The sequence below is a fragment of the Crinia signifera genome, chromosome 3 (assembly GCF_055691185.1).
Source record: "Crinia signifera chromosome 3, ASM5569118v1, whole genome shotgun sequence".
In the NCBI taxonomy this organism is placed as follows: domain Eukaryota; kingdom Metazoa; phylum Chordata; class Amphibia; order Anura; family Myobatrachidae; genus Crinia; species Crinia signifera.
This window is the reverse complement of record NC_139219.1, coordinates 102,070,985-102,095,303: the sequence shown is the minus strand read 5'-3', so window position 1 is coordinate 102,095,303 and position 24,319 is coordinate 102,070,985. Positions and strand designations below refer to the sequence as shown.

Below are 24,319 nucleotides of genomic sequence, written 5' to 3'. Positions count from 1 at the left end.
CACGATTCAAGCCCCCCCCAGCGCCCCCTCCCACGATTTGCAGACCCCCGCCCCCTCCCGCTAATCGCTGATGCCCGCACACCACCCCCCCTCCCGCAATTTGCAGACCCCCCTGACCCCCTTTCGGCAATTCCACCCCCCAGCGGACCACCGCGACCCCGCTCCCGCATTTCACGTACCCCCGTGACAATGGGGGATCCTGTACCACCACAAGCAGGTACCGCCCCAAGGTGGGAAATCCGGCCCTGGCTGCCACACTGCAGGTTTCCCCACTGCCCTCTGCACCAGCGCCACAACTTTTATCAATGTCTTGCCCACATACCACTATTATACAGCCTCCTGCTCTCATGCACGCTCAATCCCTCCCAGTGGGAGGAGATGCTCACCCACTGCCGGGAGCTGCATACTGTCCCCCACCCTCCTTCAGTTCTAGGGATGCCCATCGACCATCAATGATTTCAAATAATCGATGGTTTATGGCCGATGTTGAATACTTTTGCCATCAATGTGGGAGGACAAGATGAATTCCCTACAACGATGGCAAAGGAGAACCGATCAAGTTTCAAATTTTTTTAGCCCACCAAGTTCTGATTGACCCACGGCCTATTCAGTCAGATATAATGGATGACCATCGATAGCTACAACAATCGATGGTTATCCAAGTAATATGTTACTACTATCGATGGCAGGGTGCAAAATCGCCATCAATGCCAACCATCGATGGTGTCTGCACCAATGCCTATCCCTACTCCGCAACAGCCAAAATCCTTTATTACCCCTCATGCCCACACACCTATATCACTGCCCTGCCTCCTGTTCTCCTGCCCTGTAACTTCCGCCAGTGGGGACTCCCTCACCCTGTGTTGCCCACATTCCCCTATCATGCTTTACAACCCAGCCTCCTGCTCTCATGCACCCTAACTCCCACCCAGTAGGAGGAGACACTGACTCAGGGCCACCGTCCGGTACTCCTGTGCTGCCACGCTGGACCCTCACCCACTGGCAGAAGCTGCAATACAGGGCATCTTTCATACAATTCTAACCATATTTCTCACAATACAAATGTTCACAAATTAAGGGGCGTAGCCCCTTACGCCGGTGTGAAGAGCACCCGTAGGGCGCAATGAATCACCTAGTACATACATACATACATACACACACACACACACATATATCAATCAAAAAAAAAAACTTTACTAGTAATAAAAGCTCACATATAAACACAGGGGTTTAAAATTGTTGGTTCAGCAATAATCACCACAGCAGTTTATACAGCAGATCTCAGGCGGCTAGACATATAAGTATGAGCAGCTTCACACTGCTGCCTGCCCGCGCCAATGCACACGGGCTGCCCTTCCAGCTGCAAGAAGACCAGCTCGGGAAAGGGCCTCAGCTACTTGCAACATTCTACATGGAACCACAGCACTTTGTTTTACCATTCCTTTACAGCTAACTTATGTTTACAGAGCTGCTTAGCCACACAAACAGGTGTGGTAAACTTTTATAAACAAGCCTACTTTTAAAGCTTTTGGAAAGCTGTCAAAAATGTAAAGGTCAGATACAGTGCATAGATCCAACATAAAAAAAACTGTACCACTGAATAAACCAATATTTGATAAATAACTAATGGTGTGTACACACTTGTACAATGTGCATGAGATTTTGACTATATAGTCAAAATCTCATCTGCATCTCATGCAGATTGTATGGGTTTTAACCCTTGCGATCCCGATGCGCGCTCCCGTATCGCAGCCAGAAAGTCTTGGCTGCATAGACTATAGTGCAGATCTGCACTATATAGTCTAAATTGTATACATAGTCTAAAGTGTACAAGTGTGTACACACATTAAGATGGCCAACAGCAGCTCTTGTGTTTTTTTGGACAGCAGACCTTGTGTTTTTTGGAAATCACTAATGCAGTAACAATACATACGTGATCACGGTGCTCAGTATGTCGGCGGTCAAGAGGGACACTGGCATCCCAAAATGGAGTATCTCGACAGTAGCAAAGTATCTTAACCTTCTCTCCCTACTCTCCTCATCCTAACCTTCCCTTGCAGTAGCCTGAAGGTGCCCATATATGTTACAATTATTGTATACAATATCGCATCTCGGTTTTGCGATAAGATGAGATCTAGTACAAAAAGTATGTGCAGCACAGATCTAGATCTCATCGCAAAACCGAGATGCGATGAGATGCGATATTGTATACAATAAATGTAATGTGTATGGGCACCTTTACTCTAACCCTCCCAACTAGTGCCTGAAACTAACCCATGCACCCCACTACCTAACCCTAACACCCCCTTGCAAAAGTTGCCCATACACTAGGGCGAATCTCCAGCGATTTGGTTACGTGTCATCTGATTTTGCCGATAAATCGGATGAAAAGTGACCAAATGCATGGGTTTGACATCAGGTCCGATGCGATGTGCGGTACTCCCATCAGAGCCTGAAGATCGGAATGCTGCACTATAGATAAGTCGCACAGGATACATTGTATCTGACCTGCCAATGCGGAAGGTTCTCGGACGGCTTAAGTACCTCATACCCCTTTCACACCAGAAATGCAGGGACAAACCCGGGAATTCAGTTCCCGGGACAAGCAGGGACATTCCCGGATTTGGACCCATTCACACCAGAAAAGTCCCTGCATTTTCTGGTGTGTGAAGGGGGCGGGAAGGAGGCCGACAGGAGGTGGTGAGGAGGCGGGCAGTCGGCAGGATGGCGGCAGAGGTGTGCAGGAGGTGGGGAGAATACTCACCCCGGTTGCTGGTCCTCTGCACAGGCCGGGGATCCACACAGGCGGCGGCGCAAATGACGGAACAGGCATCAGATGAAGATGACGCAGCTCTCAGGCGCCCTCACTGCCGCGTCATCATCATCCACTGGTTGTCCCATCATTTGCACCCGCCGCCTGCGTCAATTCCCCACTCGACAGGACACCGCAGACCCGGGTAAATATACCCTGACCCATTCACACCAGCCAGGTCCCCGGGTTGAACCCGGGAACAACCCTGCTACCTAGCAGGGTTGGATTGCCAGCAAATTAGCCTGGTAATTTGTCCCGGGTACCTTTCACACCAGAGGTAGTACCAGGTTGTTCCCGGACTCAACCCGGGAATTTATGCTGGTGTGAAAGGGGTATCACTATCCTTCCCGAAGTCTAAGTCACCCACTTGATAAAACCTAACCCCCTCTTCGCCGATCCTGACCCTAGCCCCCATACATATACTTACAAGTCAGGGTGCCAGCTGTCAGCATCCTGATTCATTCGAAGTTTGGGTGCTGATGTTTTAAAGGCAGTCAGAATGCTGGACTTGGTATACTGCACACTGACACCCTGACGACTGGAATACTGGATCTGGTCGATAGGTCGACATGGTCTAGGACTACACTGAGAAAAATTGAACACAAGCAATACGTCAACATGTCAATTATCAACACATGAAAAGGTACATTTTTTTCATGAAAAAAAAAAAGACTTGTTCATACGAGGGTGCTGATGACCAGAAAATGGCAGTGGCACTCCCCAAAACATCCAACTGGCCAGCGAACACAGGCGTTCAGCATTGGTGGCAGTACCGCATATATTGCTGGAACAGACCAGCAATGTATACGTTACACCCATAACATAACTTACATTGTTGGGCAGGGGAGGTGGTAACGTATACAGTGCTAGCCATATGTTAACGCCTTATATACTATTTAGAAACATTGGTGGCCAGTGGTGCAAATATATACATTGCTGGCATGTGCTAGGAATGTATATATTACCAGCTAATCAATACACATTGGTGGGCAGGGGGACCAGTAATATATACATTCCTGGCGTGTGTCTGCAATGTATATATTGCCAGCTAATCAATAGACATTGGTGGGCAGGAGGACCAGTAATATATACATTGCTGGCGTGTGCCAGCAATGTATACTTTGCCGGCAAATCTATAGACATTGGTGGGCAAGTAATATATACATTGCTGGCATGTGCCAGCAATGTATATATTGCTAGCTAATCAATAGACACTGGTGGGCAAGGGAACCAGTAATATATACATTGCTGGCATGTACCAGCAATGTATATATTACAGGCTACTGTGGCTAATATCCTGTAAATTTACATTGGTGGCCAGTAGGATTTCTGTGCTGCTGCCCTGCGGGCTGGGGAGCGGGAGCCGCCGCAGACAGGGGAGATGCGGATGCTGGTGGTGGGCTGCGAATGGCTTTTCTTCCCTGCTCCATGAATATATATATAGCGGGGGGAGGGATAAGGGGAGCGGGGGCTGCCGTGCAAACGGGGGTGCCTGGAGCTGCTGTGAACGGCGGACGGAGATTTTATTCTCCCACCATGCCGTAGTGGATGATAGGGCATGAAATACCGCCTGTAGGCACATGTCGTGTCAACATGGACACCGAAACGTACCACTATGTCCTCTTACTGCGTTCGCCATGTTTCGAGCACACTATTTTATTCTCCCCCACGCTCTAGTGGATGGTAGGGCATGAAATACCGCCTGTCGGCACATAATGACCCTGTCCACCTAACCTATGTCGACCTAGTGGTGTCCACCTAATGCTTGTCGACCCAATGACCATATCTCTTATGCAGCCGGAGGAGTGAGAGAATTCATTTGCTGGTAGCCTACCATCAAATGGATTTCTCTCCCCTTCGGAAATAAAAGTCAGTCTAAACGGACTTATTTTAGACATGGCTGAAAAGGGGGCGAGCATCGTCCTGCCTACATTCCCAGGGGAACGTCCAACGTATTCATTGGGACAGCCATAAAACTGTGGCCTTTCCACTTCTCCAGCCCTGTGTCCGCCCACAATGGATTTAGGACATTTTTTGTCCGGGAATTGAATCCCAGGATTGGTGTCTCCAATCCCGGGATTGAATGGCGCATGTGCATTTGATCCCTTTCACCTGTGCACCAGCAGTAGATGGCTCAGGCGCTGCCCAGCAACAAGGATTTCTGGCTGCGCAGTGTGATGTTCGAGGTCATGCTGCGCAGTCATGCACTCGCCTGACTCCTCCGCATTCGCCTGGCCTCCTCCCCTGCCACCATGCTTGCCGATTGGAGTCCACTTAACGTCCTCTGTTGTGTACAGGTCATCTCTTTTTCTCCCCTGCTGGCGTATCTGCCTGAAAACTCTGCGCCTCCTACCCCGACCGCTGCTGTGTACTGGTCACCTCGTCTCCCCGCTGACACGTCTGCCCGGAGACTCTGCGCCTCCTCCCCTGCCTGGTGCTTTGCACAGGGCCCGACTGCCCGCAGTCTACAGGTAATGAGCTGCTGCATTGGTCACCCCAGCCAACACATTCCCCTTACATATTACCATATCAGGAGGCCGATCCCAAAAATGACAGTTTTTCAATCCCGAGATTGGCCTCCCTAGTGTCAGTGTCTGTGCAATGTAATGGAACCCATACACGGTCCGTTGTGTCCGGCTCCGTTCTGTACTATGCGATGCGCGCTCCCGCGCATCACATAGTACGGTACAAAAATTATGTGCTGCACATACTTTTTGTACTAGCTACACATCGGATCGCAGTGCATGCACACTGCATGCACTAGGGATGCGATCCGATATGTGCTGTTTAAGCACACAACGGATCAGATTAACGGACCGTGTATGGGGGGGCTTAAGTGTGAGAAGTAGTTGCTGGTCACAAGTATGGGTCATTGGGCTGACAGAAATTAGAAACTATAGGTCAACAATCATAGATCGACACCTGGTCAATAGGTTGACCCAAACATTAGATCGACGTGACTTTAACAAATGAACAGAAAACAGGGTACAGTATTGTTCTCAGGGAAATGGTGAAAATACACACACTTATTTGTTAACTACACCAATACTCTTTATTCCATATTTGCAGATTGCAATGGATATAAAGAGGTTTGTCACATTTGGGAAGGAAGTCATGGGAAGGCTAAACTCATTTGCACAAAAAGGACAATGCAAGAATGTACCCAGAACTAGAGACTGGATAAGATTGACACACGCAAAAGGTCAACATAAGGTGATTTTGAACTTTTACATGTATTACCATTCATGTGGACACCGACAGGGAACATTATACAGTGCCCAAAGCATGGTGAGCAAAGCGGTACACTAATTTGGCACAATGGGACTCAAGATGGCTGGGATCCCCAATGTAGTCTGGTAACCTTTAGGTGCGTACACACGGTTCAATTCCTTTTTCTATTAGATATTGACTATTCAACCTGCTCTGTAGTTTTTTCTACTCCTTTTCGATTTCCACTATTTTCTATTCGATATTCCATTTGATTTGCTATTAGATCAACACTGACTTAAGGCAGGAGATAGACATCAAATCGAATGCTGCAGTGAACACATTAGATTTGCACTATCTACTATTAGATTTCCACGAATAGTTTTACACTACACGGAAGCGCGCATTGGGATTGAATCTGCATCGAATGTAAAAAAAAAAAAACATTCGATTTCTATTCGATTTTGCTTCTAAAAGCAAAATCGAATAGAAAAATATTTTTCATATTCCGCAGCGCTTTACAGAGAATATCTGAACATTCACATCAGTCCCTGCCCCAGTGGAGCTTACAATCTATATTCCATACCACATGTACACACAGAATTTCTAGGGTTAGCCTATCAGTATATTTTTGGATTGTGGGAGGAGACCGGAATACCCGAAAGGAAACTCACGCTAAAACGGCGAGAATATATAGACTCCGCACAGTTAGAGCCATGTTGGGAAAAAATATTGCATATCTCACCGTGTGTATGCTCTATTAGTGCATTTTCTAGTTACTATTGCTATTAGATTTTGTTAAGCAATGTAACGCATTCAAAGCTAACCGTTGCAGACTTAAAACTATTACATTTCTATAACTTTGATCCGCCAGGACATTTTTGTCAACTTGCAATTGCACATATTTAAATAGGTTACATAATAAAATCTCATACAGCTATATTTAAAAGCTCTTCCACACTAGTGCAGAGAAGCTAAATGTAAAACCAATAAATCAGCTTATAGCAACTATAGCAGGAGGGTTACTGGATAAAGCTGGCAAAATGCAAGTTGCGTAACAATACAGCTGTACAGCCAATGCGGCCAGTTCATTGGAGCCATCAGTTGGGGCCTGTTAGTGCTTTTGCAATATGACCATACATATCGACAGAAGTTTTCTTGAAAAAACATTTAGGTTTTGCTACATTTGTGTATGGGAATAAATTAGAATATTATACTGTGAATTATAAAAATGGTTAATACATATGGTATATGTAACTTACGAACAAATTACAATTTAATATATCTCTATCCAGTAAAAAGAAACCATTAACAATACCTGAAAACCAGCATTTCAGACTATTAGATACCGCGTATAGACACACATTAAACTAACGTAGCCACATGAAAACAGTTTTTCACCGAAGTGAGAGGTACAAGCGCTTATGGGGTGAGTTATTGAGCCAGCTGCTCACACCTAGGGATGGTCAGTCCCAATAGTTTCAAACAAGAGGAAAAAAGAAGGAAGGTGGTGGAGCGCTCAAAGTGACTGCAATTTAGCAGTATGCAGATACTATGATCAATTGGGTATCACATAAAATAAACTTTATTTTATTCTAACAATTAATAGACATATAGATTACAATCCAAAAAACAATAAGCAATTTGATATAAAATCACAATAAAATATGCACTCAGTTAAAAGACATGAATAAAGGACATTGGACTGTTCCATTTGTCATTGTTAATGCCCATACACTAGAACGTTTTTTTTGGCCGATTGACGGATTCCGATAAATCAGCCGATATATCGTCAGATGTTTACCGATTATCGGTCGAAAATCGGCCGATTTCGGTCCGATGCGCGCTCCCGTGGATCTTTTGCTAAATCTTCTGATCTTACGTGCTGCATGAAAGATCAGAAGATTTAATAAAAGATCCATAGGAACGCAACTGGGATCTTAAAACAAATCTTTGGTAAAGATGTGCGCTTGCCTAAAATCTTTTGTCCAGGACAGGCAAAAGATTTGAAGGCTAATTTATGCGCACATCTTATGATCGCAGATCTTTCTAGTGTGTGGGCACCTTTAGTTCTACATGCATAACCCTCTGAGGCACTTATGTATTATATAGATTTTCTTCTGGACTTGCAACTTGGTGGGACTGCTATTCTATTACTGGTGCCTGTGTTTCCCTCCTATATCCCTTTAGATTGTAAGCTTCCAGCAGGGATCTCCTACCTCCAAGTCTGTCTGTTGTTAACCAGTTTGTTTTATCACTGTCTACTATTGTAAAGGTGCCCACACACTAGAACGATTTTTGGGCCGATTGGCCAATTTCCGATAAATAAAGATCTTTAGCTGAATCTTCTGATCTTACGTGCTGCACAAAAGATCAGAAGATTTAACAAAAGATCCATAGGAACGCACACGGGATCTTAAGAAAAATCTTTGGTAAAGATGTGCGCTTGCCTGAAATCTTTTGTCCAGGACGGAAAAAAGATTTCAAGGCTAATTTATGCGCACATCTTACGATCGCAGATCTTTCTAGTGTTTGGGCACCTTAAAGCGCAACGGAATCTGCTGCACTAGATTAGAAACTGTAAATAACTTCCGGTGGGCAGAGCATCACGATGGCCGCATTTTAACCTACTCTCCATCTTCCTTGCCAACATCCTCCTTTCAACCCCCAAAAGAAAAAAGTCTATCATATTTGGATGGAGGATAGCTTGACCCTTCTAACAAGGTATTTACTGTGAAGATAGGAGCTGAGAGAAGTTAACCAAGACTTGCAGAAGTTGTTTGCCAAGCCCCGGTGTAGCGCCGCTGAAGACCTCCTGGCTGCTCTCTCAGACACGCTGTCAGCAGTGACCGCTGCGCTACCGTGGGGATGCTGGCGCTGTCAGCCACCTGACCCTGCACACGCAAACTGCTAACTACAGGGCCGCTACGCTGCTTGCCTCTGCCGCTGCAGAGCATCCTCGGGAGAAGCCTGACTCCACTTTGCGCAGACGAACAGCTTTACCTCCCTACCGTGATTGCCGGAGCATCCCTCCTGCACGTCCGGGAGATCTCTTGACCTCGTAGAGGGCAACACACAGATTGAACCCCTACGGACACTGGTGTCGTGACTGGGGGGGGGGGGGAGGGGGTTGGCGGCTGGTGTGACTACTGGACCTCTGCTGGTGTGGTGTCAGCGGACGGCTCTGCATTTGCAAAAGGAACATTATAAACCCGCTACTTACAGCGCAGGCGTGTCACTGAAAGCCACCCCTAGCTGATTGAAGCCATTCACGGGGGAGCTGTGGAACTTTCTCACCTACTACCACTATTTTAAAGCAAGTGTTTTCAGATTATTGTATTGAAATACTGTATATCTTGTCGCTCCTCATACTTTCATAATGTCTAACATCATTGCTGATACCACCAAATTGACCGCAGTAGACTCACTATTGCTAATTCCATACTTGGAAGATAAACTAAACCGTATATTGTTTACCCTTGACTGTATACAGATCTCTTTACCTAATAAGTCTAGCGATATGGGAACAGTCCCTCTACTACAGAATGTCCCCAAAACTGATGACCCTAATGACATGATCCACAGTGAGGTCCCAGTTTCTTGTGAATCTATACCCACTATTGGGAAGATCATCTCTGAATCCTCTTCTGTTATAAGCAGTGGGATTGACCGTTTCAGTATAACCCTGGAAATAACACCTGCATTTCTAACGACACAGATGATACACCACAACATGAGGCTGCCATTTATGTCAGCTTCACGTGAGCTACATCAGAAACCAGTGATTCATTTAAGTACATCTCACTCAGCGATCTCTCTATCAGCTTTGATAACTTTTGAAATGTCACTTCTCAATCTATGGCGACTCAAACCATTTTACACTTACTTCCAATCCTTTTGACTGCCCAATACATTTATTCAGTTATCACTTACGTGCCTCTTGGGGGCTGTAACATAAAGAGGCAATTCCATACTTTGTATCTATATCCTTACAACTATTTGATCTATCTTTACCTTCTAGACTACGCCCTCTGACAACCAAATTACTTCTAGATTATGACACAAGGATTGGTTCTATACAGTTCACATGTTTTATTCAGTTTCCCAAACACTTACTAGATAATTGTGCCCGAAGCGTGGCGAGGCGTGAGGTGCCTCGGAAACCGATCCCCCAAGGATGGCGAGCGCAGCGAGGGGACGTGGAATACATATCAAGTAAAATTAACTCCACGCCGACGTGGATAGTGGGGGTATGAACAGGTCGGGAGGACGTGTACCGCGTCCGCTCTCCACACTTTGGACTGACGTGGATAGTGGGCGTGTGCTAAATCGCATATCAAATCGTATGTGATATCGTATGCAAAACGCGTGCGATTTGCATACGATTCTATACGCAGGGAAGTGCTGCCGTGAAACTAAACAAGTACCAAAAATAATATATATGGATACTGAACAATCACAGAATTATCTTCCAGAGATGCTTATGTCTGCTCAAAGAGCATACTCTTATCTCTTCCCTCATGGATTATATCAAACTGCAAGACCGCATCTATCCATCTCCTGGACTTTACTTTAAAAGCTGCAAATGTAATTCTATACTTAAGGTGTGTACACACGGGGGCGATATTGGCTAAAATCGCTGGGAATATGGTCGCTGAGCGACCATATTGCCAGTGACTTGGAGTGCTGCTGGTGATAAATCGCCTGCGTGCTCCTGTGTGTACTCCCTAATGGTCACTGGAGCATGCTCCTGTACACCCATAACTCTGCATGATGTGCAAACTGTATCATTGATATAATGCCTTATGTAATTGTCTCTCCAGATATCCAAATAAAATCAGTGCAAAAAAAAAATGAAAAAAATGAAAATAAATAAATAAAATGGTTTACACATAATGTTTATTCTAGCACCCTGCATCTTTCAAAACCTGTGCTGTTCCTCTTCCCTGATTTGGGTGTCGCTTTCTCCTGTGGTGCTTCGAGTACACTCTGCACCTTAGTTCACTATGAAGGTACAAAGTTACTCCTAACGATGAATCAGTGCCAGTGAGGCTGGTTAGGTCAGCCTATACATACAGACGTTCTTCTCAGATACCTGTTTAATGTCCAATGTACATATGAATCAAATGATGTAACCATCACAAAGAACATACATTCATTTTCCCCTTGCTATATTACTGATTGCAGTGGCAATATTGCTGCAGAACATCCCATAATCTACAGCTGTACACAAATCTCCATATTGCAGTAGGCTCATCATAACTACTTTTCTGGAGTACCTCTATGGGTGTAAGGAAAAATGTACAATGTTGCCGTAGTGATCTACTGTTCCGAAATGGCATTTTGTGGCTGGGCTGCCAATTGAATTGCCTCCTATAGTTATACAGTTATAAGCAGGATGATTATAGCAGAATATAAAGCAACACAAAGAAATGAAAGGATCATAAAAATACATGGCAATATACTTATTGCTAAAAAGTCTAAACAAATGTTACTACAAAACTCTACTACACTAAATCAAAAGTAGTCCTATTTGTTATTATAAAGTCACTCATTTGGTTTTAAACCAGTGGTTCCCAAAGTCGGTCTTCAAATACCCCCATGTTCATGTTTTCTAGGTCACCTGGCAGGTGTCCTTATTCAATTATTAATTCACTTGTGATTCTGTGTGGAGACCTGGAAAACCTGAACTGTTGGGGGTACTCGAGGACCAAGTTTGGGAACCACGGTTCTAAAGCAGCAATCAACGCTATTGCTACTAATTAGCTTTTTCATGGCTTCTTAACATTACCTAGATTACTCATAAAATGAAACACATTTACTAAATATATGCAAACTGAATTAAATGCATAGAGACCCACTGCATAGAAAATTAGAAGAATGCAAAGCAGAAATGATCAACAAATTCTAAAGTATAAAATTACCTTGTTATTTACTGTTCTTCCCAAACATTGCTTATGTTGGGATAAGTACGGTAATGCTTTATCTGTATAGATCTTTTAATTGGTCTAAAGGTCCATACACACTGGGCGATTATGCCCAGGGTGTACGGACAGCGATGATCGCTATCATCGCTGGGGGGAAAGCCGCTCAGTGCATTCACACATTGAGCGGCTTTCCCCCTGCCCGGTAATACCAGCAGATGATCGGCTTTCCCAGCGATGATGCGGGAGCGCGCATCACCGCTCATCGCCAGGCCATACACACTGGGCGGCTTTAAACTGAAAGCCACTCAAAGTTGGTGTTTTAAGGGGCTTTCAGCTCAAAATCGCCCCCCTGTGATGGGCCTTAAGGATGGGTACATGCAATACGTTAAATATACCAACAACATATCACAGTGTGAAACCAAGCCTTAGGCAAACTACATTTTTATGCAATTATCTTGTCATTTAAAAAAAAAAATTCGACACCTTGTCTACACTCGAAGAGTAGATATAGAACTTGGACAGGAGGAAGCAGCGCTGATTTTTACCAATCAATATGTAATTAATTTAATAACAATTTGACATGTTAAAATACACAACAATAAAAAACACAAAAATGAAACAATATATAAAAACTATTGAAATAGACCCAATTCTATAGTCACCAAATTGGAGAGTGACAGGTATCCATATTGTGAATGGCAAGAGACTTCCGAGGATAAATGCGGTCCGATCAGATGTATCAGCAGGTGGGACAAGTCCTTTGGTGTAGAAATGTGTCTCCTTGTAAAAATGAATTGGGTCCAGGGGGCAGGCACAAACGCGTTTCGCAGTGCTACAGACTGCTTTGTCAAGGCAAGGACTTGTCCCACCTGCTGATACATCTGATCGGACCGCATTTATCCCCGGAAGTCTCTTGCCATTCATAATATGGATACCTGTCACTAGCAGCAGTGAGGACTCCCGATCCAGCTTATTCCAACTGTGCCATCGGTTGAGTCCATCCTAACACCATAAAGTGGCCAATATGTACTCCATCATATTCATCCACTGAGATCAGAGCAGGACAAATCACTCTCCAATTTGGTGACTATAGAATTGGGTCCATTTCAATAGTTTTTATATATTGTTTCATTTTTGTGTTTTTTAACATGTCAAATTGTTATTAAATTAATTACATATTGATTGGTAAAAATCAGCGCTGCTTCCTCCTGTCCATTTCTATTTTTACCTATTTGGGAGCTGACTACTCCCTAAAGCAGCAGCTTTTTGACAAAACAACTCCGAACAAGTGCTCTACACCAGGGCTTGACAAATCTTTCTAAAATCTAGGAGCCACGACAAAAGTTTAGGAGCCAAAGTAAATTTGTCTCTCTCCTCCCTCTCCCTCTCCTTCCCCCCCCCCCCCCCCCCCCCAGCTACAAGTAAGCTGGGTACAATCCTATGTCCCATTACCTAGTTACTGCTGGCCAATAAACTGCTTAAAAAAGTTCCTGCAGCCTTCGAGATCGAGAGGTCTCATCTTATGTACTTTTGTATTATGTAATGTGCGCTCGCAGGCGGTTGACAAGAGGTCAGGCTAGGGGGATAATGCTCTGCTGATCGGGTGTGATCAGAAAAGTGTATGCCCAGCTTATATATGCTCTACCAACCTGAGCTGACAGTAAAGCAGAAAGGACCCTCGTGCCACAGGAGAAGTCACCTGTTTGCCTCTTCACTGCACTAAGGATGGATACGTGCTTGTCCAATCCTCAGGTGGTCAAATTCCAAATCCTACAGCATCCAACTGCAGACCTGCTCACATAGTTCACATCCAGTCCATGCCTATACACATGTGCCCCCAGGTTCATTAACCAGCCCAGGACCCCATCATATTATACAAGGGGAGGGGGGACCCGTGTATAATCCGCCACTGTCTGTGCACCTCCTTGAACCCTCCTGCAGCTGTCCTTTTTAATTGAATGTATATGTGGCTTGAGAGCCTTAACTGAGGGAGCGGGCAGCGCTGCCGCTCCACTTTGGTAAGTGAGGGAGAAGGGGGAGCGGGCAGCGCTGGCTAGTGAGGACTGAGGGGGAGCGGGCAGCACTGGCTAGTGAGGACTGAGGGGGAGCGGGCAGCACTGGCTAGTGAGGACTGAGGGGGAGAGGGCAGCGCTGCCGCTGCTCAGTCGGGGGGGGGGAGAAGGGGAGTACGGGCAGCGGTGGTTAGTGAGGACGGAGGGGGAGAGGGCAGCGCTGATGCTGCTCAGTCAGGGGGGGGGGAGAAGGGGAGTCCGGGCAACGGTGGTTAGTGAGGACGGAGGGGGAGAGGGCAGCACTGCCGCTGCTCAGTCAGGGGGGGTGAGAAGGGGAGTCCGGCCGTGCTGGTTAGTGAGGGAGAAGAGGGTGAGGGCAGCGCTGCCGCTGCTCAGGCAGGAGGGGGAGAAGGGGAGTCAGGCACCGCCCACGACTAGATTCTGCTTTCTCCCTCCCTGCAAAAAAATCTGGTTGCCAGGAAGCAGAATCTGGTCGCCATGGCGACCTGGCCCCAGGGATTTGTCGAGCCCTGCTCTACACTAACCTAGGTTAGTCATTTCTCTAGATATAGAACTTAACTCACATAAATCAGTTCTGTCTATCATATTGCCAAAAGCTATCGGATTTAAACACTTGAAACAATTAAATTACAAACAAAACATGTAAAATACTTTGTACTAAGGAGTAGATATCTAAAACGGTTTTAAATGGGATAGGAGTTATGTTTCTAAAATAAACCCTGAAACAAATGCTCTGATCATAGCTAGCCAATTTACCAAGTTGAATTACCAATCTCATTACAAATGATGGTACTTGTTTCCTAGAACGGCCACAACGATTTAGATCGTTGTGGTCGTAAGATAAAAAATCGGATCGGTCGCATCGCATGCGATTTGGTCGCATACGATGCGACCGATCCGATCTGCCGATTTTTCACCCGATTTTTTTTTTTTTTACACCAGATTTGTTTAAATTGCCCCCCCAAATGTTAATAAGTGTGCTAGACCCCACGATAGACGTGAACCCGAAGCGTGGCGAGCGCAGCGAGCCCGCGAGGGGCGGCGGTGCGCGTCCTCCGACCTTTTCATTCCCCTACTATCCACTAGGGCGTGGAGTGAGAATATAATAGTGTGGCGAGCGCAGCGAGCCACCGAGCCCGAAGCGTGGCGAGCGCAGCGAGCCCCGCGAGGGGACGCGTCTCACTTCACAGGTATACGCGTCCGCTCGCCACGCTTCGGGCTCGGTGGCTCGCTGCGCTCGCCACACTATTATATTCTCACTCCACGCCCTAGTGGATAGTAGGGGAATGAAAAGGTCGGAGGACGCGCACCGCCGCCCCTCGCGGGCTCGCTGCGCTCGCCACGCTTCGGGTTCACGTCTATCGTGGGGTCATGGCGGGCACATAAAAAATGTGAAATGGGTCATATTGGCCCATTTCACCTTTTTTATCATTTTTCCCTATGTGAGATGGACTTAATCAAGTCCATCTCATCTTGTGCCATTATAATGGCACAAGACCAACCGATTTCAATGTTAAAAGATTTTTTAACATTGAAGTCTATGGAAAAATCGGGTCAATCGGTCGGTCGCATCGCGGCCGATTTTAATTGGTCGCGACCGACCGATTGACCCGATTTCTGTCAATCAAAGTGAAAAAATTGTAAAAAATCGGCCACATCGTGAGGATCGTGTCCCTTAATTAAGAGCCACGATCACTCACGATTGTGGCCGTTCTAGGAAACAAGTACCCAAATGATATAGGGATTTACTTAAGTAAAGAAAAATAATGTTTGTACTGACTACTGTATAGTACTCTGGCACACAAGAATTTTGATATAAAAATGTTCCTTATTGTCATTACTGGCTAACATCATAGATCTCCACTACTATAATATAAACCTGAAATGCAGTGAATGGAAGTTACTTTCTACATCTTTATGCAGACTACCATACCACCTAAGCCAGGGGACGGGGAAAGAAAAGGTGACTGACCGATTGAGGCAAACTCTGAAAATGTGTAAAAACCTGGAAAATAGTTTAAGTGAAGTCCACAGTGTTGTACATTGTTAGGGACCAGGGAAAGTGCTTTCTAACGATAGATATCCAGTGTCTAGGTCCGTGGTAGCCAACTCCAGAGTTACCAACAGTTCACCTTTAGTAGATCACCTAGTTGGGGCACAGGTGCACTCATAACTGACTGACACATTATAAATGATCCACAGGTGGAGCTAAATAATTTACTTTTATTCTGTGAGGAAACCTGGAAAACAGTAACTGTAGCTCTCGAGGACTGGAGTTGGCTACCCCTGGTCTAGGTGGACATACAATAGTTCAACATTGACAAAAGGTCAAAATGCATAAGATCGACTTTAGCAAAAGGTCACTGTGTTTTTTCTAATTACTTTTGGACTTTTTCATACTTTAACATCCACATGGACTCCAATTGGGAACAATCAAGTGTGCCGAGCGCAGCGAGTCTCCATGCCCGAAGCATAGCAAGCATTGCCACAAAAGCATGAAACCGCATGTTGACCTTTTAAATATGTCGACTACACACTGTAGACCTTTCCATTCACACCTCTGTGAAAGACAATCATTGACGAATGCGTCTCTGCTGGACTTTGTTACAGAAAGAAAACCAAAATACTTTGGTAATCTCAAATGTGTTTGAGATTGCATTTCAATCCATAAATACAACAGCAACATGGAGTTTTTAATACAACGCCTGTGTGGATGTATGTTGTATAATGAAACTTGACTGATCACAGCAATATCTATGCTTCCATTCTCCCACCTCTACAACCACACTATGGGGCAGATGTATTAAGCCTGGCAAAGAGATTCACTGGAGATAAAGTGAAAGGAGATAAAGCCCCATCCAATTAAAAGTGTTTGAAAATGACAGTTAATGGGCTGGTCCTATTTCCTTTCACTTTATGTCCAGTTTATCTCTTCTCTAGGCTTAATACATCTGCCTCTATGTAAGTAATCTGGACAAAAAGGAAGAAAAGCAAATAATACGTTTATCAGGTGAAGATTTATATTGTTCAGGCTAGGTTCGAACATTAAAAGGGAAAAATGTGCCCTGCCCCTTTAGCAGCTAAAACAGCATGCTCTTTCCATTATTGGGGCTGCATGAATAGTTGTCATGCTCACGTGCATGGCATCTATTCGCATTAAAGGAACAGCTTGGTGGGAAAACCAGCACCACCCAGTAGCGGCATCGACAGGGCCATGCCCCCTTACCAGCCTGCCACGCTCTTTCTTCCACAAAACGCAGTACCCCTGTGCCCTGTATCCCAGCGGTAATACTAGATTTCTATCACCAGAAAATTCAAGTATATGTACTTCAGTCAGGGTCGAATCTACTGTGAAACTAACAAAGCATAATTTTCTGGGCCCCTATTGACAGAGGGGCACGGAAACAACGTCCTTTTTAATAACTGAAACTTTTTTAACAAAAGTATTGTGTTACTAAAATAAGTTTTTAAACACCAAAATAGATTTTCATTTATTGTTCTGTATGGTTATAGCCCGGAGTCGTCACCAATAACACCATGACATTCAAGCTTCTAGTACAGTATAGCTTCTAGTACAGCTTGGAAGTGTGTCAATCAGTAAAAGGGGGAGCTTTAGCGCTCTATAAATAGTGTTTAATGTGTATCTGTTTTGAAATGACAATTACCAACTGCCTGCAGAACTTCTGTAGTTGATATTGCCAGGAATGGCGGAATAAGAGAGGGCAAGTCCTATGAAGGAGGTTGGGAGTAATGAAAAGTGAGCAAGTGCCTGGGACAAGCAAGTGTCTAATAAAGCAATGGTGTGGTGTGTGCTGCCAGGTGCTTATTGATAGTGGGGTGGGGGGAGTGCTGTAAGGTGATTAATGAAAGTGGGCGGGTGGTGCCTGTGAGGTGATTACAGTGAAGCAGGTTTTCAAAACAGTCCTAAAATTCCACTGAATGCTCTAAATTACAAAACAAACTAGTTATTTTCATGCAGTACAATTCAGGGGTATACAACCTGTGGCACTAAAGTTGCTGTGGAACTACACATTACAGCATGTTTTGCCATAGTTTTAGTGCCCTAAGGTGCAAGTCACATGGCGGTAGCCAACATCGCACAGTGTTACCCTACTTGCAATACCGATGCACAGCTCTGTGAGGTCAGTATTGCAAGGAAAAATAGAATGTACAGGCAAGGTCATTTTGACTTTCGCATGCAGTGTATTTGGCCATCAAATTACAGAGTCAAAACTGCATGTGTTTGTAGCCAAAATCGGGAAATGGCATAGCCAGAATCGCATCACGTGCATGCCCCGTACCAGAAAGTATAAAAAATAAATAGAATTTCAGCTTTGGAATAATGACATAAAACAGTCTATATACATGATAGGTAAAGGTTGTACTTTACAACATCCTGAGAGCATGTTCACATGCATTACAGTAAAATGTAAGCCCAGGATTCTTCGGTTCTAACCTATTTTTATCTGTTCATATTCAACCCCAAACCTTAATTTCCTTTTAAGTTTAATGTACTAGGGCAGTGGTAGTCAATTCCAGTCCTCGAGAGCTACCAACAGTTCTTTTTTTCCAGACAACCTAGATGCTGCACAGGTGCACTCATTACTCACTAACACATTTTAAAAGATCCACAGGTGGAGCTAAATACTTCACTTGTGATTCTGTGAGATCTGGAAAACATTTAAGCTGTGTACACACTGGGGCGATATATTGCTCAGTGTCTCCTTTTCATCAGCGACCAGAGATGGTCGCTGATGAAAGGGAAACTCTGCCGGGGGAGCCGCAGAGGGAACCAGCGATCATAAGTGGGCTAAAAACGGGAGCGCGCACCCGGCAATATATCGCCGGTGCACACTCCAATCGCTGGCAATATGGTCACTCAGCGACCATATTGCCAGCGATAAATGCCCATGTGTACGCACCTTAACTGTTGGTAGCTCTCGAGGACTGGAGTTGGCTGCCCCAGTACTAGGGAATAACATTCTCAATTTCTACAGGACCTAAAATGACCTAATCCAGGTGTTACTACCTAAAATTATCTCTTTTGAGTCTTCAGCAACCAATAAGATATATAGATATATAATAAGATTATAGCACCATGCACCTTTAAAATCCATGCAGTTACTCTTTCTATTTATGGCTCCTGTCACACTAGGAGACAGCGCTGCAGGTAAGGCAATCTCCGGGGGTAGCCCACATGTCCCAGACCCCGGGAATAACATAAACATGGGGTCAGGACGCTTAGACACGCCCCTTTACGTAAAAGCATGCTACTTTTCAGTGGCTGGCACACTGGGTTGGGTAGGGGCAAGTGATACTAGGGCCAGATGCACTAAGCTTCAAAAAGTGATAAAATGGAGAATGATAAACAACCATCCAATCAGCCCCTGACTGACATTTTTCAAACAGTATGTTACATAACAGTTAGGAGCTGATTCGCTGACTGTTTATCACTCTCCATTTTATCACTCCATTTTTTTTTTTTTTTCATTTTAGTACTGCACATCTGTAATAAATGAGCAGGGTTTCAAAGATAACAGGTTGCATGATTTTGTTTTTTCATATAAGGCATAAAATCCTAAACTGAAATTTGTAAAACCTATAAAATCCTAAAACACAGATTGAAAAAAAACAAAAAAACCCTGAATCTTAATTTTTATAGATACTAAAGTTTTTACTGGATGGCTGCAGTCTTCTGGTTTAGCACTTAATGCTGGTCATACATCAAACCAACTTTCCTCCAACCATGGACTGGATGGGAGCAAAGGACAATCAGAAATGTGCTCACAAACCCAGGAAAATAGACAAAAACATTCAGTCAAATTGTTTAAATCAAATAGGTTCAATTACAGTACCATGTCTGAGGGACAGTTTTTGCCCTTTTCCACATTTTGGGAGAAAATTTCTGAAGTAAATATTACATTTGCTCCCATCCAGTACCATTTTTTTTTATAGATCCAAGAAACTAGTTGGATGGTTGGAGGAAAGTTGGTCTGATGTGTGGCTAGCATTAGGCTATTCAATTAGAAGCAAGTTTTCTCACGTGATAAGCAACGGATTCTGTGTTTAGTGCCCAGAGCTACAGTACTTGCTCAATAAAGCCGTGGTAAGCCCTGGAAACACTACTTACAACAAATTCCTGTCCGTACCTCAATAGAGTGCGAATAAAAATCTGCATTAAGTCAGTAAATAAATAGGGAACTACAAGCCAGTGTTAAATGCCCAGGCTAATTGAATTTGTCCCTTTATCTGGTGTATTTTTCCCAAATAAAAAACAAATTTTCTAGCAAGTGAACAATAACATGAGAAATACCGAGTTCTTAAATGTTAAATTCTTTTTGAGAGTTTTAATGCATTAGAATTACAAGCACATATGCATGAACAAGCCCTCGGACCAGAAAAACCACACTACATAAAGCATCTAAATCTAGCTGCTCCCTTACATCATTCCTTATCAGCAAGTTTCTTGCACCTGCAGCAAGCCAAATCATCTGTATTTTTAATAGTATCTCAAAATTGCATCAACAAGTTACATACATTTAGACTCACCCTAAAAAAAACTATCCACAATAAGTCACATAATCTTAGAAGCAGCACAAAGAAATCATCACACAACTAATCCTACACACACTTTTCCGACAGCCAGCTAAAATATTAAACAACTGACTGTAAAGCACCACATTCAGCTGTTACAAAACCCTTTGGAGTCATTGATGACAAAACATCAAGTAGCAATGTACAGTGAGTTCTTAACAAAACATGACATGCAGAATTCATTTAAGTTACAGGTTTCTCATGAAATATTCAAACCTGACTAGAGATCGATATAGGGGCACTTCTATACCCTGATGTCGACCCTGGAAAAAATGACAGATTAGATTAGACACAAACTTTTACACATTTTTAAGTTTGCCTCTTGTTCTACCAAAATATGTGGCGCCAAATTAATCTGCATTAGTTTCCTACAATACTGTCCTACAACAAAAAAGCTACATGTAGTTTGGCACATTGCAATGATAGTGGGCAGTGTGTTATTTACTGTATTACTTATGTTAATCCATGAGTTAATGTGTGGTAGCAGGTCATTTACCACAAGAGGAAAAGGGGCTGTACTCGAACAGCACTGCGCCCAAACCCCGAGGATACCACACTTTTCCCCGGGTGGTAAATTGTATGCAATTGACCCCAGCCTTTAGCATCTTACGTATCCCCATTTCTGATCAGGACACAAAGAGGTTTGCTACCGTATGACTATGCTCAATACAGAAAATCTAGTCCACTCCATTAAGTAAAAGTGAACTTCACTGTGTAGACTAGAGAAAATGTACACATCCAACCTGCTAAACCATGGATACATGCAGTAAGTGCCATACATAAAATTAGCTGAATGTTTTATTGGAAATAGGGCCAAATTCATGTATGTACACAAATGCATAGGTAGCTGTGTTTTATTCTAGTTTACAGAACTGCTAATCACCGTAAGTGAAGTTACCGACCAGTAAGACACCCAATAGAGAAGGCATGTCCAAACTATGGCCCTCCAGCTGTTGTGAAACTACACATCCCAGCATGCCTTGCCATAGTTTTAGCATTCCAATAGCAAAACTGTGGCAATGCATGACGGGACTTATATGAGACTAGTTTCACAACAGCTGGAGGGCCACAGTTTGGACATGCTTGCACTAGAGCCATCATAGTTTCCTCCAGAATTGCGTACTCGTGCACGGCACCAACACAATCTTGAGGAACATGGACTACTAAGGTTGACTTACGGCTATGCAGATGGTCTAAGCAATGCTGGCACCATGTTTTCTGCCTACATAATCGAAGCTGAAGGCAGACACATGCCTCAAAAACTGCCATTTTTGCTGGTGCTCCTCCATACAATACCTTTTTGTCAATCGTTCTGCTTATAAAATGAGAGAACGATAACAAAACGTACCTTGGAACATGGGCTGTGTGATCATGGCACAGTCTGCTGATTATCGCTCCATTGTGAAAGTATTAGCACTGCATACATACATGAATTAGGCCCATATGTGTGTGTAGTTTTAATGAGACTTTTTTGCCACTGCAATAAACCCTTAATTTTACAATTAAATTATGTCCTTGTTATATTCAAAACATGTATAGGGTTGACCATACAGAATGTATGGTATCTGGATGGCTATGTTTACATACACCATTTGGACAAATGTTTTTGGCCATTCCTGATAATTAATGAATTCATGTGTTTCAATCAGACCTGTTACAACAGGAGTATAAAACCAAGCACCTACACATGCGGGCTCCATTTGTGATACAAAATGGGCTGAAGAGCTCAATGACTTCAATCATGGAACTGAGATAGGAGGATACCACCTTTGCAATAAGATGTGACATTTTGGGGAGTTTTTCACCTTCGTTTCTTAAATCTTTTTCATACTATCCCATCCATGTGGACTTCGAATGGGAATGGCAAAGTGTGCGAAGCACAGCGGTAGTGGAGGTAGGTACCTGGCAAACATTTCTATGACATTATTAAACTTAAGTGTAAAAATACATGTGCTGTGTACCTAGAATATCAGAAGAGTGAATAGTGGTACCAAAATGGACAGCAGAGTGAATAGTGGTACCAAAATGGACAGCAATGTCATTCTATGAAAACAATTTTTGTAAAAAAAAAAAAGTTTTCTAAATTACATTGAGAGGGGATTGGGGGGGTAAGCTGAACCCAGCTTACTATATTAACACTGCTTTGTATTTAAAAACCTTGATAGACCATGTTTAATTTTCTTCTAACATTGACAATCCAAAGTTATTAGTCCTTGATTTTTACACTTTACTATTACAACTGAATACACCGCAACACCTGAGTCCTCCTTTCTCTTTGCTGTTTGACTATACATCTAAATATATGTAGATCAGGGCTCGACAAATTTCTTTAAAATCTAGGAGCCAGATAAACTAATAGGGACAGTGCGCACCTAAGGTGCTTTCCCCAAAAAAACGGGCATTACATATACCACGCCCCATAATAACCATTACACCAAACATCGTAATGCTCATCACATATAATACCACATGCCGTAACTACATATTATGCCAGATAAGTTCCGCTTATACCTACATGCTGATTGCTATGGGTTTCATGCTTGACGCCAGGGGTTAACATAATCATTTCCAATGGGGTTAAGATGCTCTGCCAGGGGTCAATATGCTTGTTGCTATGGGGTTACCATGGTCTGCCAGGGGTTAACTTGCTCATTGCCAATGGGGTTAACATGCTGTGCCAGGGGTTAATATGCTCTGCCAGGGGTTAATATGCTCGTTTCTATGGGGTTACCATGGTCTACCAGGGATTAACCTGCTTATTGCCAATAAGGTTAACATGCTGTGCCAGGGGTTACCATGTTCTGCCAAGGGGTTAAACTGCTTGCTGCCATGCCATAGTCTGGAAGCAGCTGGGGGTTAGTGGCAGCGGCCAGTTACACCAGGAGCTGCTGCTTCTGTGTCCGGGGGAGGCCGGGCTCTGACAGCGGCAGCCGGGTACATATGGTGCATATCCCCCCAGAGGAGGAGCTGGAGCTGCTTCTGTGTGCGGGGGAGACCGGGCTCTGACAGCGCATGCAGCTGGGTACATGGGTGAACCAGTCGGAGCTGCTGCTGCTGCGTGCTGGGGAGGCCGGGCTGCTGCGGCTGCAGTACTGCGATGTCGGCTCTAGCTGACATATAGCTGCGGCGTACTGTACCTGCTCTGCCATGCACCCGGCCATGACCAGGTTCTGCTTCCTCCTCACAAAAATCTGGACACCAGGAAGCAGAATCGGTTTGCCTTGGCGATCTGGCGCCCGGGGCTTGTTGAGCCCTGATGTAGATAAATTAAAAACTTATACAAAGTTCACTCAGATATAGATTAAATTTAAAATAACAAGTTAATGTTAAGCATTAGTCCTACTTGTTACTAATTTAATAAATCTGAATACAAAAAGTTAATTTCAGAAAAGCAGACACACGCACAAAATGGTGGTACTGGGCATTAAACATTTCGAACAAAATATATATATATTTTTTGTTTAGTAGAATAGTCAATACACCTTGTATAATATAAAAGTAAATTCACCCTGCCTATACAACATAAAAAAAAAAACCAGAGTGGTTTTAAAAAAAATAAAATGAAGATGGATTAAACCAGCCAACCCTGATGAGTGGTGTGCAATGCAAAGGTAGAGTAGACACAATCTGACTACCTGAATGTGGAGTGTAATCTGACTAAAGTTCTTGTGAAATGTCAGGGCACAGAACCGTATACACTCTAAGCAGCACTGAACATCGAAAAAGTCAGCATGTTCACTTCCTTC

At 44.0% G+C, this 24,319-nt stretch overlaps 1 protein-coding gene across 4 annotated transcripts in view; it reads right to left on the bottom strand.

The window, feature by feature from the left end:
• The window catches only part of SCAF8 (SR-related CTD associated factor 8), a 179,323-nt gene that overhangs the window by 147,777 nt on the left and 7,227 nt on the right, over window positions 1-24,319 (bottom strand). Inside the window, exon 2 of one of the 4 annotated variants that reach the window (XM_083176310.1) lies at window positions 20,790-20,836. The exons of the other annotated variants lie outside the window; for them this stretch is intronic. The gene's annotated coding sequence lies outside the window, so the exon portion shown is untranslated. The remainder of the gene's footprint in view (window positions 1-20,789; window positions 20,837-24,319) is intronic. 4 annotated transcript variants of the gene reach the window in all.